At 42.5% G+C, this 18753-nt stretch overlaps 1 long non-coding RNA gene across 2 annotated transcripts in view; it reads right to left on the bottom strand.

Annotated features, from left to right (window-relative positions):
- The window catches only part of LOC122550433, a 55225-nt gene extending 36964 nt beyond the window's left edge, over positions 1-18261 (bottom strand). Inside the window, exons 1-2 of one of the 2 annotated variants that reach the window (XR_006311854.1) lie at positions 18195-18261; positions 16644-16764 (exon numbers count right to left, since the gene is read on the bottom strand). This is a non-coding gene — a long non-coding RNA (uncharacterized LOC122550433). Of the gene's footprint in view, positions 1-16643; positions 16765-18069 lie in introns of both variants that reach the window. The other variant, XR_006311850.1, reaches the window with a different exon arrangement.
- Between the last annotated feature and the right edge of the window lie 492 nt (positions 18262-18753).

The following is an 18753-nucleotide window of genomic DNA, read 5'->3' as shown; positions in this document are numbered from 1 at the left end:
ATTTATATGGGGGAGGTTGTGCCTTACTAATTTGAGTGAGTTTTTTGAGGCAGGCGACAAAGATGATTGATAAGGGAAATGTGGTTGATGTTATCTACATGGACTTCAGTGAAGCCTTTGACAAGCTCCCTCATGACAGACTGGTACAAAAGGTAAAGTCAAATGGTATCAGGGTGAGCTGGCAAGATGGATACACAACTGACTTAATCATAGGAGACTGAGGGTAGTGGTGGAAGGATGCTTTTTGGAATGGAGGGCTGCGACTAGTGGTATTCCACAGGGATCAGTGCTAATGCCTGCTGTTCGTGATCTATATAAATGATTTGGAGGAAAACATGGCTGGTCTAATTACTACATTTTCGGACGATGCAAAGGTTGATGGAGTTGCAGATAGTGAGGAATATTGTCAGAGCATACAGCAGAATATAGATGAGTTGGAGGCATGAACAGAAAAATGGCAGTAGGGGTTTAGGTATAGGTGGAAATTATCCAGTGAATGGCAGAACCCTTAGGAGTATTGATATGCAGAGGGATCTGGGTATGCAGGTCCACAGATCAGTGAAGGTGGCAGTGCAGATAGATAAGATAGTAAAAAAGGCTTAAGTTATGCTTGCCTTCATTGGAAGGAGCATTACGTATAAGGATAGACAAGTTATGCTTCAGCTTTATAGAACTTCAGTAAGGCCACACTTGGAATATTGCATACAGTTCTGGTCACTATGCTACCAGGAGGATGTGGATACTTTGGAGAGGGTACTTGAAAAGATTGACCAGGGTGTTGCCTGAGATGGGGGATTTTAGCTATTAAGTAAGGTTAGCTAGACTGAGTTTGTTTTCATTGGAACACAGGAGGTAGTGATCAACTAGGCGAAAGTGAGTACTGCAGAGGCTGGAGATTAGAGTCAAGAGTGTGGTGCTGGAAGAGCACAGCTGGTCAGGCAGCATCCGTGGAGCAGGAAAATTGATGATTCGAGCAAAAACCCTTCATCATGGTGGGGAAGGGGAAATGAGAAAACTGGTGAAATCCACATTGATGTCATGGGGTTGGAGGGTCCCGAGGCAGAAGATGAGGCATTCTCCCTCCAGGCGTCCAGTGGTAAGGAAGTGACGACGGAGGAGGCCCAGGACCTGCATGTCCTTGGTGGAGTGGGAGGGGGAGTTGTTTGGCCACGAGGCGATGGAGTTGGTTAGTGCGGGTGTCCCAGAGAAGTTCTCTGAAGCGGCCTGTGAGTAGACGTCCTGTCTCCCTAGTGTTGAGGAGACTGCATCAGGAGCAAAGGATACACTGTGTGACATGTGTGGATGTGCAAATGAAACTTTGACGGATGTGGATGGCTCCTTTGGGGCCTTGGATGGAGGTGAAGGGGGAGGTATGGGCACAAGTTTTGCAATTCCTGCGGTGGCAGGGAAAGGTATTGAGAGGGGACAGTGCGTTGTTAGAGGGCGTGGACCTGACGATGGAAGGGTCTTTATGCAAAGTAGATAGGGGTGAAATATATCTCTGGTGGTGGAGTCTGTTGATGCGATGTATATGGAGGTTGGTGGGATGGAAGGTGAGGACCATGGGGGTTTTGTCCTTGTTGCGGTTGGAGGGATGGGGTTCCACCCAACGCTTGGTGGAAGAATACTTCATCTTCCATCTCAGGACCCTCCAAACCCATAGCATCAATGTAGATTTCACCAGTTTCCTCATTTCCCCTCTCCCCACCTTCCCCCAGTTCCAATCTTCCAGCTCAGCGCTGTCCTCATGACCTGTCCCATCTGTCATTCTTCTTCCCATCTATCTGCACCACCCTCCTCTCCGACCTATTACCTTTACCCCCATCTCCATCCACCCACTGCACTCTCAGTTACCTTTCCCCCAGCCCCACCCCCCTCCCATTTATCTCTCCACCCCGAGGCTCCCAGCCTCATTCCTGATGAAGGGCTTTTACCCAAAACGTCAATTTTCCTGCTCCTCAGATGTTGCCTGACCTGCTGTGCTTTTCCAACACCACACTCTTGACAGGAGGTTGAAAGGCAACCTGATAGAAGTTTATAAGACTGTGAATGGTCTTGATAGTGTGGAAAGTATGAGGCTTTTGCTCAGGATGGAGGCGCCAATTACTAAAGGACACAGGTTCAAAGTGCGGGGTGAGGGAAGAACTTTAAAAGAGATGTTTGAGACACATTTTTCACACAAAGGATGGTGAGTGCCTGGAATGTGCTGCCAGAGGAGGTGGTGGAAGCAGATACAATAGCAGCATTCAGGAAGCACCTGGACAAATACATGAGCTGGAAGGGCATACAGGGAGATGGATCCTGTAAGTGAAGACAGTTTTAGTATGGAAAGGCAAAATGTGGTAGCACAGGCTTGGAGGGCAGAAGGGCCTGTTCCTGTGCTGTAATATTCTTTGTTCTATTTCAAAGTTGCAAGTGAAGCTATATTTATGGAGGTGCAAGGTTGTTTACAATGAAGAGTCCTTCTTACTCTACAGTTGACCCAATTGGCTTATAAGATGTGAGCAGTTATATCCTGGTGACTTTGGGCCTAGACACCTCAGGCCTGCTGAGATTGTCCTGCCCAGATTCAGGCTCACCCTCTTGCAGCAAGGGGGAGCTGTGGAGAGGGTAAGCACCTCTGCACTGTCCTGAGAAGAAGCTTCCGGGTGTCCTCTAGGTTGCTTCTCCTCCCTATGTGTATCTGCTGACATCCCCCTGTCTCCCTTAGGCCATGGCTTCCTGTTTTCAGCCTCCCTCCTTTTTTGAATAAAGGCTTATACTTGCTATTTTGAAGTCTGATGGAATCTTTTCAAAGTATAGCAAATTTTGGAAAAGTAAGTCCAATGCATCTATTATCTCATTAGCCACCTCTTTTCAGACTTTAGGTTCAAGTACATCAGGACTCGGAGACTGGTCAGGCCCCAGCTCCATTAGTTTACTCAGTACCACCTCCATGAATATTCATTCTTGTATACTTTGACCTAACAGTTGTTGATAAGGGTTTGTCGACCACTCACATTGGTGACTTATATCTTTTGCTCGGAGCTTTTTTGATACAACTGCTGAATGCAAATCAAAATATGATTGATTAATTATTTCAGTAACCTCTTGACCTAATATTGACTTGAGGACAATACTACAAATAAATTAAACTAGAAATTTTCTATTTCAAAATAAGAAATGCTCCCTTATTCCAGGTGGCTCTGTTTGGCCTACCGGTTTATTGCTGTAATTTGCACAGATTTAGATTTCCATCATAGGATTGTGTACGAGCTTTGTGGGAGTTGGGAGATGGTTGCGGGTGGGGGAGCAAAGGATGTGGTTGCTAATGTCATGACATCCCTAAAGAACTAAGACAATGGATATTAGATGTGATCCCTGCCTTTTTGGTTACACCTGTGTTCCTGTCCAACTATGGATTAGAAATTACATTTTCAAACAAAAACTTGACGTTTAAAATAAATGTCTTGGCACTTCAGGTAAAGCACTGAACTGAGGAATATCATTCCAAGTCTTGAATTAATCTTCTTGTGTATTAGCTTTGAAATATTCCTAGTCAACCTGTTAAGCTTTGCAGGAGGGGGCACATGAATCTGGAGCTTCTGGTCCAGAGGTAGGGACACTGCCTCTGCTCCACATGTTAGTTAACCTCTTTGGACATGTTATTTCACATCTCCATAGTAGGTTGTACTTAAATCCAGATCTTCTTGCCCAAAGGCATCACTATTTCAGTGACCACTTCAATGTTTCGAGTATAATTTTGTATTGCAGCAACTTTGCCAGGAGATGGCAGTGTTGATTCACAACTGACAGTATATTTCATTCCCAACCCCCTCACAACTGTCCCCACCTATTATATACATTCCTCACCAATCTTCAGTAACCACAACCTTTACGGTATTTTCAAAACAGCAACATGGCCAGACAGATCAGAGTTAATCATTACTGCATGTGCAAATAAATTGTTTAAAATCTTCTTCAACAACAGAGGCTAGATATAGAATTAATTTACAAAAAGAAAGCACAAGTTTTGATTCTACTTACAATTTCCAACCATAAAGCTTAACACTTTGCCATCTTAATTTTCAGAAAGGAAAGCTGAAAGGAGGAGGCACTCCGATGTTTCTTCCCCGATAAATATGTTTTTGTCAAAGTATAGAAACGTATTCCACAAATTAAAAACAGCTTTCAAATAATGTGAGATTGTATTTAATCAACAAAGGAAGTTAAAAGTGTACAATATTTAATATGGAGTGAGTCCATTAATTACTGACTGTTTTCTTTCTGCTGTATTTTTATTCTCTTACTGTAGTATTGTACAATATTTCTCCAAATTTAAGGTGGAGAAATGGCACCCTCTAAAATCTATCAATAGAAAATGAATACTAATGCATCATATTTATAATGAAGCACATTAAAATGAATATTGTGTAATATACAATAATGGGCCTGGGATTGTTTCAATGAGTTGCAAATAATTTGCAAAAGCCATGTCCATTAAAAAAATTAGTTAGCATCAATGTTCCAGTTCCTTTCATGGGTGAGATCCTGCTTCCAAGAACTGTGACCAAAGGACCAATAACTCCAGGCTCAACAGCACTCTACAAAGAGGTGGTCACTGTTGGGACTGCACCTAACACAAAGGATGTAACATTGGACTTCACCCTCACAAACTGTGCAAGTCAGACAAGTCCCAATGGGAGGAGGGGGAATGGGGTTGATGAGTGGGAGTTGTTACTGCAGGGGTGACCATTACAACTTTGGTCATTCTGTGGGACGTTTTGGGCATAAGGAATGAAGGGCTTATGCCGAAACATTGATTCTCCAGCTCCTCAGATGCTGCCTGACCTGTTGTGCTTTTCCAGCACCACACTCTTGACCCTGATCTCCAGCATCTGCAGTCCTCACTTTCTCCTCATTCTGTGGGACACAAAATACCTGATTTGGAAGAAGCCTGAGCCAGTTGGCCAGCTGCCAGGGGTTGATGTAGCGGGGTCCCACCCAACACTGGTACAATGCCAAAGGCAATGTTGAGGACAGTCACTGAAAGTGGCAGAGGCTGTGTCATTGAAAACTTTTAATATGGAATAGATGGAAGTTTATTAGGCAGGGAAAGGTTATTGAAATAGATGGGAATTAGGAAATTGGACACACACAGATCAGCCATGATCTTATTGAATGATGAGAGATGCATAAAGGGATGAACAGCATACCTCTGCTCTTAATTTATAAGTTTGCATGTTTGTAAGAGACCTTCGATTGACTATTTACGCAGCTCAGTTGCCTCTGAGCAGGGCATCCATCTCTGATGTTCCCTGCTGCTAGTGAAATGCCATGGAAGTGGGAAGGCGATGAAGAGGTCATCCCCTTACCATTTTATGGATTCCTTTGCCTCCCAGCTCATCCCCAGCGAGCTGGTGATATCCATCCCACTGCCCACAGCATTGTTCATTTTGCCATCTGTTTTCCCCCTTTAAATGGGTGCAGCATCATTGAATTTCTAGGCTAGGGTATATTTTAAAGCTCACAGTCCCTCAGCTCCTGGAGTACACCTGGAGTACTGTGTGCAGTTCTGGTCTCCAAATTTGAGGAAAGACATTCTGGCTATTGAGGGAGTGCAGCGTAGGTTCACGAGGTCAATTCCTGGAATGGCGGGATTACCTTACACTGAAAGACTGAAGCGACTGGGCTTGTATACCCTTGAGTTTAGAAGACTGAGAGGAGATCTGATTGAGATGTATAAGATTATGAAAGGATTGGACACTCTGGAGGCAGGAAACATGTTTCCGCTGATGGGTGAGTGCCGAACTAGAGGACACAGCTTAAAAATACAGGGTAGACCATTTAGAACAGAGATGAGGAGAAACTTCTTCACCCAGAGGGTGGTGGCTGTGTGGAATGCTCTGCCCCAGAGGGCAGTGGAATCCCAGTCTCTGGATTCATTTAAGAAAGAGTTGGATAGAGCTCTCAAAGATAGTGGAATCAAGGGTTATGGAGATAAGGCAGGAACAGGATACTGATTAGGAATGATCAGCCATGATCATATTGAAAGGTGGCGCAGGCTCGAAGGGCTGAATGGCCTACTTCTGCACCTATTGCCTATTGTCTATTGTCTAGCTTCACCCAATGCAATATAAATTCAAATATTCTAGGTCAATAGTCATTGATGAATAATAAGGTCAATATGTTCATTCAGAGTATGTCAATCCATTTTTCTGTTTTACTGCAGAATTAAACAGTTTCTTTGTTTATCATTTGTTCCATTGAATCATATAAACAAGTCAACAAATATTTAGAAAGACCCCCACCTCAAATTTATGGAGCCTATTTCAAATTAAAATCTGCTAGAAGCAAATGAATCAGAGAGAGAGGATTAACCCATTGCGGTTTGATTTGATTAAGTCACAGGAAACCTGCTGTGACCAAAACTGCAGAAATGCCAAATACAGTTTGATGTGACCTCTATATTAATTTATCCTCTGCATTAAAAGATTGGAATGCGATGAGGGAGATTAGATGATCTGGTCGCTTCATTGTATGAGTTATTTGATGACTTGAGAGGGTAATGAGGAAAAATAATATGAAAATACATCTTATAATGTTACATCTGCCAAAAAGTTGAAAGCTGGAATAAAAGATATAAAAAATTGAATAAGAGTATGATTAGATCTAAAAGGAACTTCAAAATGAATCCCAAAGTAACCTTCAGCTATAGTCCCTTTCAGTCTTTTCTTTTTACTGAAATTGTTAATGGGAAGATCAAAGACTTCAGGCTGTAACATCATGTACTATTTATCAAATCATAATTCTTCCATATGCTGGTTAAATTTAATAAACTATGTCAGAAATTATGACCATAGAAATTAAATTCAACTTCTTTCATTTTCAAATCAGGGCATTAAAAATAGAAGTTTGCATCTCTAAATGTTTGTCTTTTTACAATCCAAATTTTTCAAATTTATTACGTTTTCACTGACTCCTTTATTGTTTTACGTCCTCCCCCAGAAGGCTGTCCTATTCAGCCAAGTCTATTCTTCATAATCTCTTTCTAATATTTCATCTCAATTATTGCAGTCATTGTAGCAATAGTTAGAGCATTTCTCAATAATTCAAGGTCAAAGGAAACTTTTACAATAAGCACATGGTTTTCCCTCAGAGGTCAGTTTGACCTTTTCTGTACTTCCAGCCTAAGTCCCTCATCCCACCCCAACACAATAGTCTTTCATTATCCTGCCTGCTTTATTCAGTCACTCAGTCATCCCAACCAATGCTCCTTGCCCAGTGTAGTTCCTCTATCCCTTCCATCCTAAACCATCCTCCAGCACAACCATACTCTGGCTGGTCAAGCTCATATTGCTACCCAGTTTGGTCAGCTGTCTAATCTGTGTTCCTCCTTTCCTTAGGTCTCTGTGATATCTCTTCCAGTCTCCCAGTTCATTTACTCAGGTCCACACTATCTCCAGCTGGCAGTAACAACTTCCCACTTAATGATAGAAGCTGGATCATTGGGTTCAAACAGGTACAGCTCCATTACCACATGAATATTGCTACTTCTCTCTAAAACTTCGACTTCCCTACCCCAAGTCAAGACATTAATAATTTAACGAGCTAACTTTACAAACATTTGTTATAGAAAGAGATAATAGTGCATCGGTGATCTGCTTCTGAAGGCTGGTTGCAAAAGATAAATCTGTAGCTGATTCTTAAACATTTTTATATTTATTCAGAATTACAATCTGCTTCAACTATAATACCATAAGTCATAAGAGCAGAATTAGGCCATTCAGCCCATCAGGTCTGCTCTGCCATTGCATCATGGCTGATAGGTTTCTCAACCCCATTCTCCTGCCTTCTCCCCATAAAGCTTCATCTCTTACAAATCAAGAAGTTATCTATCTCTGTCTTGGATGTACTCAATGACTTGGCCTTCTCAGCCCTCTGCGATAGTGAGTTCCACAAATTCACCAGCTTCTGGCTGAAGAAATCCTTGCTCATCTCAGTTCCAAAGAGTTGTACTACACTCTGACGCTGTTCCCTCAGCTCTTGGCCTCTCCTACCAGTGGAAATCTCTTCTTCATGTCCAGGCCTTTCAGTATTTTGTAAGTTTCAATCAGATCTGTCCCTCATCCTTCTAAACATGATTGAGTACAGACTCAGAGTCCTCAACCGGTCCTCATATGTCAACCCTTCATCTCCGGGATTATTTTTGTAAACCTTCTTTGGACCCCCTCCAAATACCTGCAGATCTTAGCTACAAGGCTCAAAACAGTTCACAATATTACAAACGCAGTCTGACCAGGGTCTTATACAACTTCAGTGGAACCTCCCTGCTCTTGTATTCTACCCCTCTTGAAATGAATTCTAACATTGCATTTGCCTTCTTCATTGCCAACTGAACCTGCATGCTAACCTTCAGAGAGTACTGAACTAGGACTCCAAAGTCTCCTTGTGCTTCAAATTTCTGAAGCCTTTCTCATTCAGAAAATAGTCTACGCCTCAGATCTTTCTACCAAAGTCTATAAGCTCCCATTTTCCCACATTGTATTTCACCTGCCACTTCTTTGCCCACTCTGCTATCCTGCACAGGCTCTGCAGCCTCTCTGCTTTTTCAGCATTACTTATCCTTCCACCTATCTGCGTCACCTGCAAACTTAGCAATCATGCCCTCAGTTCCTTTGTCCAAATTATGAATGCTTAACATGAATCATTGTGATCCCAATACTGACCCCTGAGGAACTCCACTAGTCATTGGCTGCCATCCTGACAAAAAAACCCTTTATCCCCATTCTCTACCTTCTGCCAATCAGCCAATATTCTATCCATGGCAGTACCTTGCCCCTAACACCATGGTCTAATATCTAATTCAGCAGCCTCTTGCCTGGCACTTTGCCAAATCTGAATAGATCATGTCCTCTTTTGTTTAACTTGCTTATTATCTCCCCAAAGAATTCTAGCAGATTTGTCAGGCATGACCTTCCCTTAATGAAGCCGTTCTGTCTCAGCCCAATTTCACCATATTCTTCCAAGTACTCTGTAATCTCATCCTTAGTAATGGACTATAAAATCTTACCAATGACCAGGGTCAGGCTAACTGCTATCTTCTGCCTCCCTCCCTTTGTGTTACATGAACCATTTTTCCATCCTCTGAGACACTCCCTGACTCTAGTGATTCCTGAGAGATCACCACCAATGCATGTATAACCTCCTCAGCTGTCTCCTTCAAAACCCTGGGGTGTAGTCCATCTGGTCTGTGTGATTTATTCACTTTCAGACCTTTCAGCTTCCCAGCACCTTCTCCTTAGTATTGGCCATGACACTCATCTCTGACCCCTGACTCTCTTGAAGTTCTGGTATACTGCTGGTGTTTTCCACTGTGAAAACTGATACAAAGTGCCTCGTCAGTTCCTCCTCTATCTCTTTCTGCCTCATTACCACTTCTCCAGTCTCATTTTCTAGCAGTCCAATGTCCACTGTTGCATTTCAGATATCTAAAAATACTCTTGCAATCTTGTTTATGTCACTAGCTAGCTTACTCTCATATTTAATCTTCTACTTTATTTGTTCTTCAGTTGTCCTCTGCTGATTTTTAAAGGCATCCCAATCCTCTGGCTTCACACTAACCTTCACACTTTGTATACTTGTTCTTTTGTTTTCATGTTGTCCCTGACTTCCCTTGTCAGCCATGGATGCCTTGTCCCCCTCTTAGAATGTTTCTTCTTCCTTGGAATTTCTGCTCTACCTCCCAAATTACTCCCAGAAACCCCTGCCATTGCTGTTCCACCATCTTCCCTGCTAGGCTTCCCTTCCAAACAATTCTGGCCAGTTCCTCCCTCATGTCTTTGTAGTTACATTTACTTAACTGTGATACCCGACACATCTTACTTCAGCTTTGCCCTCTCAAACTGCAGGGTGAATTCTATCATATTAAGTCACCTTAAGCAGCTTAATCAAGTCTGCCTCATTACACACCACCAAATCAAGAACTACTGCTCTCCAGTGGGGTCTACCACAAGCTGCTCCAAAAAAAAACATCCGGTAGATATTCCATGAATTCCTTTTCTTAAGATTTGCTACCAACCTGATTTTCCCAGTCCAACTGCATAAGGTGGGTACTATCTGTATGCTTACATCATAAGCATATGTGTCATGACCTGACAGCTACATTTTAGTAAATTATCTATTTTGAGGGGTTCAACTGAACCTCAGTTAATACAGTGAGCCTAACTTACACACAATTTTTCTATGATGAGCATTTCACCAAAGCTTTTCATCTTGCACTCATCAGGACAATAGAGAAGAAAATCAATGTAAAGACAACATTGTAATCTTTGTGAATCATCCTGATGCATGCAAGATGAAAAGCTTTGAGAAAATGTGGCTATTTTTTAGCATGTTCTGTCCTGCCAAGACCTAGTACAATAAAACATGAATGACACAAATTTGTCAAGCAGAGAAATCACACAAAAACTGTTTCCACTGAATTCCTGCCTATAAACCATTTCCCATGTTTCTGTCTTTTGCCACTGAGCTAATAACAATTGAAGTGCTTGGATTTTCAAAGTTTCTGATATGGTCACAGCATCCTGAGTTACTCAAATGTTGTGTGAGACACACACACACAGAGTTAACTTTGAGTTCTCTGGACTGATGCTGCCAAACCTACTGAGCTTTTCCAGCAACTTCTGTTGTTTTTAATGGCATAGTCAATGGCCCTCTTATGAGAAGAAAATGTAATTAACAAATAGCTTTTTATTGACAATATCTAGCTCTCTTCTGCCATGAGCAATAACTTCAGTTGAAGTAATTCAAACAGCAGTACGGCAGGACCACAGCAGCCATACACTTCTATGAGAAGAGTCATCGAGAGGGCCATTGATGTCTTAGCGGTATGTTTCACAGCCTGGTCAGGTCAGCAGGAGCTCTGTAGTACGCTTTGCCAATAATTGTGGTTTGGGGCAACATGGTAGCTCGGTGGTTAGCACTGCTGCCTCACAGCACCAGGGACCCAGGTTCAATCCCAGCCTCAGGTGACTGTCGGTGTGAAGTTTGCACATTCTCCCTGTTTCTGCATGGGTTTCCTCCAGGTTCTCTGGTTTCCTCCCACAATCCAAACATGTGCAGGTAGGTGAATTGACCATGCTAAATTGCCCATAGTATTCAGGGATGTATATGTTAGGTGCACTGGTCATGCTAAATTGCCCATAGTGTTTAGGGGCATTGGTCAGGGGTAAAATCTAGAATGGTAGGGGAATGGGTCTGGGTGGGATTCGCTTCAGAGAGTTGGTGTGGACTTGTTGGGCCGAAGGGCCTGTTACCACACTGTAGGGATTCTATGATATCTTGTCACAACATACCCATTCAAGAAAGATTGGATTTACATGCTGCTTCAAGGGTTCATCAGAACACATTTCATCATTTAAGCCTTCTCTTCTGTGTAACTGTTTGCTTTTAACCACCAACTTCCCTTTCTCTCACACTTCTAACTGAAGGCATATTCCATCAATCCACAGTACATCAGCCACCTTTGTTTCTTTGTGAATGGGGTGAGTGAGTCATCACTAAATAGTCTGCATAACTGTGACTTATGGTGTATATTCATAATAGCTCACATTCCATCTTGATACAGGTCCAGAATGAACACAAGAGAACCTCATCTTCCTTTGTTTTCCTCAGTGGCTTCTTTTAGTGCACCTTTCCCTCATCCAACTCATTGCTTTTCCATGATACAACATGAGATCCAGGAAACAGGGTAAATACTGAACTAAGTGAAATTCCAGTAGAATGTACCTCCGGCCTTGAGTGGTCTTCCTCGTGTTTATAGAACCGGCAGATTTTGTTGGAAAATCTAAGCTATTAAGAGGAATATTTAACAGAATTAATCCTGGAACTAAAACAAAAATGATGGAGTTACTCTCCCACTCTTGACCTTGACCTTCTTGCAATTGCCTCATGCTGTCTCCATAATTCCCCCACATCATTTTGATTAACCCTCCATATCTTGATCATACCCTCTCTTTCTTAATAATCTGCTTCCTCCTTCTCAGTTGTTCTAATCATCCCCTCCTTCTTGCTTATTCTCTCGCCCTCCCAAATGTGACCACCTGGTGACTGCTTCAAACCAGGACCCACCTGACAAGCACAGCCCGCTTTGCAATGGTGAGCTCTCTATGGAGTTCTAATTGGTCGGTCATTGCAGGGACTTCCAGATGGTTGTGCACATGACCAGCTGCAGGAACAAGTGTTGAATGACAGACTGAGTTCTCAGGGTCCCTCCCTGAGATTGGAGAACTCTGTGACTCTATTCCCTCTGCTGTCTCACTTACTTGACAACTTCCTATACTGGTTATTTCTGCTCCTCAAATTTATGAATGTATTCATGAAAGTTAACTGATCCCTCCAGAGCCCAAAACAGAAAGGTAGTTCAGTTGAGCCAATACAGTAGTTAACCTGGTAAAAGGTGGCCTGTTGATGTTTTCTATCAGGTTTTGTAGCTTCCTCTTCGGTCCTGCATGTGTGCCATCAATGTTGGAGATGTTGATGGTTGTCCATTGGGAAGGGGCACCCTTTTCATTGCTATCTAACACTGCAACAGCTCCAGCAGGTTGTCAGTGAAGACTGAGGTAAAGTCACAAAGTGCCATAGTCAGGGTCACAAAGTGCCACAGTAAAAACTGAGCCTACCTTCCAGTCCTCCACTGAAGAAAGCAGAGCCAATCTTTAATAGAAAAACAACAAGCAACAAACAGCTGGATGTCGCCACCTTTGGAAAAGGATGACAATGAACAACTGGAAATCTGCAGGAACATTAACCTCGATACTAGGTCATCTTATTTGATGGCTTTCTGTTCTATTTACAATCTTGTCTAACCACAAATCAAAATACAAAGCTGGTATTATTTGGCGGAAGATCAGTTGGTGCAGACATGCGTACCATGTGCGACATTTGAGAATGATTTGTGGGACATTTGAAACTACTCTCGTAATGATTTATTGCTCATAGCACCATGATCCTGTTAAGCATCTGTTAATTTGTCCTTAGTTATACTTTAAAACTCTGACTGTATCTATTAACATTTTAATGCAGATTCTGGAAATCAGAAACAAACACAAGGAATGCTGGAGAAACTCAGTAGGTCTGGCAGCATCCATAGAGAGAGAAAGCAGAGTTAACTGCTTCAAGTCTGGGATGACTTTTATTTGGTTCAGTTAATGTGATAATTCTCTCTTTAATGAATCACCCTTGGAAAAGTTCTGGGGTCTTCTCTGGGCTTTAATAAGACTTACACTGCAGCTGTCTGGAACAAGCAATACAGAAACCAGCCAATTAAGGCACATCTCATTTCTTTAAATTTCAAAAATGTACTTTATACATAAAAATATCTTCAAGTATATACATAGTCACTGAGGCAGTTCGGTTCTGTACAGTAGCATATGAAGGAGCAAACAAATATTGGAGTTTGACTCTGTCCAACAAGCAAACAAAAGGCACTTCTTACTTGTGTAAGATTATATTGACATATATTTGAGGCACTACGACGGTCCTTTAAGTGAATGGACCCCCATTTAACTTCGGCAGAAAGACCTCTGACAGTGGTCTTTCCTCACTGGATCTTGGCGGCAGCTGATCCAAGCTTCATGCATCCCTCAGCACATCTCAGATTATTCTCAAAATGCCTCCAGATATCTCCCCACACCCTTCAAGCAGTAAACATATTCCTGATTTCCCTTTGGGTGACTGACCCCAATTCCATCCAGGGCTCAGTTGTATTTTCTGAACAGCTGAATTTGTCAGGCCAGCTGCTTTTAAATGACTTTCATGGTCCATTTTGTTTTAGCTTTTGGATCATCTGAAGTCAATGGAAATACAACTCATGTGAGAGAGATATAGCATAGGCGAACGATTCGCTGTCTGACTTTCCTCCTGTATTCATAGAGTCATAGAGTCATGGAGATGGACAGCATGGAAACAGGCCCTTCGGTCCAACTTGTTCATGCTGACCAGATATCCTAACCTAATTTAGTCCCATTTGCCAGCATGTGGCCCATACCCCTCTAAAACCTTCCTATTCATACTCCCATCCAGATGCCTTTTAATGTTGTGAAACTTGAAAGGGTGCAGAAAAGATTTACAAAGATGTTGCCAGGGTTGGAGGATTTGAGCTACAGGGAGAGGCTGAAAAGGCTGGGGCTGTTTTCCCTGGAGCATCAGAGGCTAAGGGGTGACCTTAAAGAGATTTACAAAATTATGAGGGGCGTGGATAGTGTAAATAGACAAAGTCTTTTTCCTGGGGTGAGGGAGTCCAGAGCTAAAGGGCATAAGTTTAGGGTGAGAGGGGAAAGGTATAAAAGAGACCTAAGGGGCAACGTTTTCATGCAGAGGGTGGTATGCGTATGGAATGAGCTGCCAGAGAAAGTGATGGAAGCTGGTACAATTGCAACATTTAAAAGTCATCTGGAAGGGTATATGAATAGGAAGGGTTTGGAAGTATATGGGCCAGGTGCTGGCAGGTGGGACGCGATTGGGTTGGGATATCTGGTCAGTATGGACAAGTTGGACTGAAGGATCTGTTTCCGTGCTGTACATCTCTATGACTCTATAAAATGTTGCAATTGTACCAGCCTCCACCACTTCCTCTGGCAGCTCATTCCATACACATATCACCCTCTGCGTGAAAAAGTTGCCCCTTAGGTCTCTTTTATATCCTTCCCCTCTCACCCTAATCCTATGCCCTCTAGTTCTGAACTCCCCCACCCCAGGGAAAAGACTTTGTCTATTTCTCCTATCCATGCCCCTCACGATTTCACATATAAGGTTACCCTTCAGCCTCCGACGTTCCAGGGAAGACAGCCCGAGCCTATTCAGCCTCTCCCTGTAGCTCAAATCCTTCAACCCTGGCAACATCCTTGTAAACCTTTTCTGAACCCTTTCAAATTTCACAACATCTTTCCAATAGGTAGGAGACCAGAATTTCATGCAATATTCCAAAAGTGGCCTAACCAATGTCCTGTACAGCCGCAACATGACCTCCCAACTCCTGTACTCAATACTCTGACCAATAAAGGAAAGCATACCAAACACCTTCTTCACTATCCTATCTACCTGCGACTCCACTTTCAAGCTATGAACCTGCACTCCAAGGTCTCTTTGTTCATCAACACTCCCTAGGACCTTACCATTAAGTGTATAAGTCCTGCTAAGATTTGCTTTCTCAAAATGTAGCACCTCGCATTTATCTAAATTAACTCCATCTGCCACTTCTCAGCCCATTGGCTCATCTGATCAAGATCCTGTTGTAATCTGAGGTAACCTTCTTCACTGTCCACTACACTTATAATTTTGGTGTCATCTGCAAACTTGCTAACTATACCTCCTATTTTCATATTCAAATCATTTATATAAATGACGAAAAGTTAGTGGACCCAATACTGATCCTTGTGGCACTCACTGGTCACAGGCCTTCAGTCTGAAAAACAACCCTCCACCACCACCCTGTCTTCTACTTTTGAGCCAGTTCTGTATCCAAATGGCTAGTTCTCCCTTTATTCCATGAGATCTAACCTTGCTAACCAATCTCCCATGGGGAACTTTGTCAAACAGCTTACTGAAGTCCATATAGATCACATCTACTGCTTTGCCCTCATAAATCCTCTTTGTTGTCTTCAAAAAACTCAATCAAGTTCATAAGACATGATTTCCCACCATGTTGACTATTCAAATCAGTCCTTACCTTTCCAAATATGTGTAAATCCTGTCCCTCAGGATTCCCTCCAAAAACTTGCCCACCACCAACATCAGGCTCACCAGTTTATAGTTCCCTGGCTTGTCCTTACCACCTTTCTTAAATAGTGGTGCCACGTTAACCAACCTCCAGTCTTCTGGCACCTCACCTGTGACTATCGATGATACAAATGTCTCAGCAAGAGGCCCAGCAATCACTTCTCTAGCTTCCCACAGAGTTCTAGGGTACACCTGATCAGGTCCTGGGGATTTATCCACCTTTATGCGTTTTAAGACATTCAGCACTTCCTCTTCTGTAATATGGACATTTTTCAAGATGTCACCATCTATTTCCCGACATTCTGTATCTTTTGAGGCTTTTGAATCCAAAAGTCCTCAGCTTTACTTTACTGGAATTGCTATGGTTGAAAGGACTCTGGTGACTTCATGACAACTATTGTGAATATTACTAATGAAGGTTTGGAGCCAATATTGGCCCTAACTTTACATTGATACCCTTTATTATGTCATGTGGCACTGCCACCATGCAAAATGGGACAGACCTTGAATAGATCTCGCAACTCAAAACTGGGCATCCAGGAGGTGCTATAGGTCATCAGCAGCAGTGGAATTGTATTTAAATCACAACCTGGAACCTCATGGTCCAGCATATCTCTAATTCTTCCAATACCACCAAACTGGGAAATCAACCCTGCATTCAATGAAGAATGCAAGAGGGTATGCCAGAAGTTTAGCTGAACACGAGGGCTGAATCTTATGTTTTTTTCTCTGTCGGTTTCATCAAATTTCACAGAGGGGTTCTGTCCATGAGGCCTTGTGACATCTCTCACTATAATTTCCCAAACTCACCCATTAACCATCTACTCTGTCCTTCTGTTCAATTTTGGACCCATTCTATCATCTTGGTGCAAATCCTGACTTACCAAAAGACTGGCCTCGCTGCTGACTGTGCCATCATTAAAAGGCCACAGTGTACCTGGTAAGCACAGCATTCGAAAGCTATAGGTGGTAGGCATGCTTATAGGATAGACATTCTGAAGATATCTGGAAAAGAGAAAACAGCACAGTGATTCAAAGAAAGGCCCTGATAGATAGGCTGGTTCTGGCAGATCCCAGAGGACCAGCAGAGAAGGCCAGGTCACCAGACCCTGGCAGCCTGGGTTGCTACATCCCAGGTCAGTGCCATGTGTGCAATCTGGAGTAATGGCCAACAGTGCCCCTGGAAGGTCAATGACCTTCTCCACTGTGCCTGGGTAAGTACCGCACTCTTTTCTCTGGTACCACATCCTCATTCCACCTCTGCTACAGCATCCACCTCCCGCCAAGGTTCATGCTCCATCGCTCTCACTATTTCATGTTATATCTTCCTTCCTGTGCTCTCGATTCCTACCCCCCGCCCACCCTAGTCTTCCATCAATAATCTTCTATGGTCTCCACGCTGACGAGTAATTTACCCAGGACATCTCTTTCAACTGTCTGCACCAGTACTCATGTCACCTACTTTCATCTCACTCTATCCCTCCCTTTCTCTCATTCCAGGACAAAACAGACAATACAGAATAGGAGAGTCAGGATGAGTGGAGGGGTGCTCAACATTTGGACCCTCACCTGGGAGGAGAATCTTATTACTGAGACATCTATGTTCTGCCAACTCGATGTAAGTACGATTTTTTATTCTACTGCAACTTTCACATTAACCATTGCAGTCCTTGTTATCATCCACTTCTAACCATTGGTCACAATGCCGTCTCTCTCTTGTGCCTTGCAGGTATTGACAGGATGCCCACAGCCTCTGTAGAGAAATGGTCTACTCATTCAGAAACCACCTCCTGAACCTTTAAAGGAGAGATGTCAGAGGCCTCAGAGCAAGCATGAAGGTTACACGCTTGAAGAACTCTAACAAATTTGTCCTTTTCTTTTCACAAGACCATGTTGACTCTGACTGCATTAAGCTTCTTTATTGTCCTGCGATTTCTTGCTTCTAATAACAATTGTTAGGCCATCTATCCAATAGTTTCCTTCTTTTCACTTCCCTTATCTCTTGAAATTCTAACATGTTGTGAATGCTACCCCCAGAGAATCCTTAGCTATAAATTCTGTTATTAATCTTACCACATTATATGTTAGTAGATCTAAAACAGCCTGTTCATTTGTAGGTTTGACAAAGTACTGTTCTTAAGAAGCAATTCCCAATGAAAGTCCAGAAATTTGTCTTCTATGTCACTTCCATGTCACCATTGTTTATCAGATCTGTCCATAGAATATGCAGATTAAAACCACCCATGACAGTTGTAGTCTCCTTCTTACACCTCTTAATTTATATTTATTTATTCCCTAGTTTATACTTACCCCACACTGAAACCTTCCTTTATTAACACTATCTCCTTTCCCTTTTGCCTGGCATTCTAAGCATTTCCTACACATGGAGCTCCTCCACATCATTCATGTGGAGCTTAAGCTAAGCAGACACAGACCTGAGTCAATGTGTGCAATCCTTGCAGCTCTTCACTTCGAGTTTGCACCCAATCGGTAAATTTTTGTTACTGTGTCACTTCAATATGCCAGACACCAGTTAACTATGTAATCTTTCTGTTTATACTATGTTTTGTGTATTTATTATTTTGCTACAATACTAATAAAAGATTGTTCCTAGTGTTCGCCGGTTGGAGAATGAAATGAGTTGTTTTTGTTCAGTTGTTCTCAGGAACCTTGTGCAAGACCTCAAATGTGTGGCCAAGTGGATGATTAAATAGAACACAGACTCACTATTAATTTATCTTTATTTCCATTTATTTTGTGCCAAAATCATTCAGCTGCTTTCATTCAGGATGTGTTGGAGCTGCCAAGAGAATCCTTGTCACGATTATCATGGAAACTACAACGGAAGTTTATCTGTGATAAACATATGAACCAGCTTCCAAAGTCTTGTACGAGAATCAGGCCCTAGACAAAAACATCTTTAGAAAATAGATTGTTTAGTCCCTTTGAGATGCAGGCTTCAGAGATGTGACATCACGGCCAGAGAGCAGCTGT

Source organism: Chiloscyllium plagiosum, chromosome 1 (assembly GCF_004010195.1).
Source record: "Chiloscyllium plagiosum isolate BGI_BamShark_2017 chromosome 1, ASM401019v2, whole genome shotgun sequence".
Taxonomy (NCBI): domain Eukaryota; kingdom Metazoa; phylum Chordata; class Chondrichthyes; order Orectolobiformes; family Hemiscylliidae; genus Chiloscyllium; species Chiloscyllium plagiosum.
The sequence above is the reverse complement of the archived record's forward strand: the minus strand, read 5'-3'. Positions and strand labels throughout refer to the sequence as shown.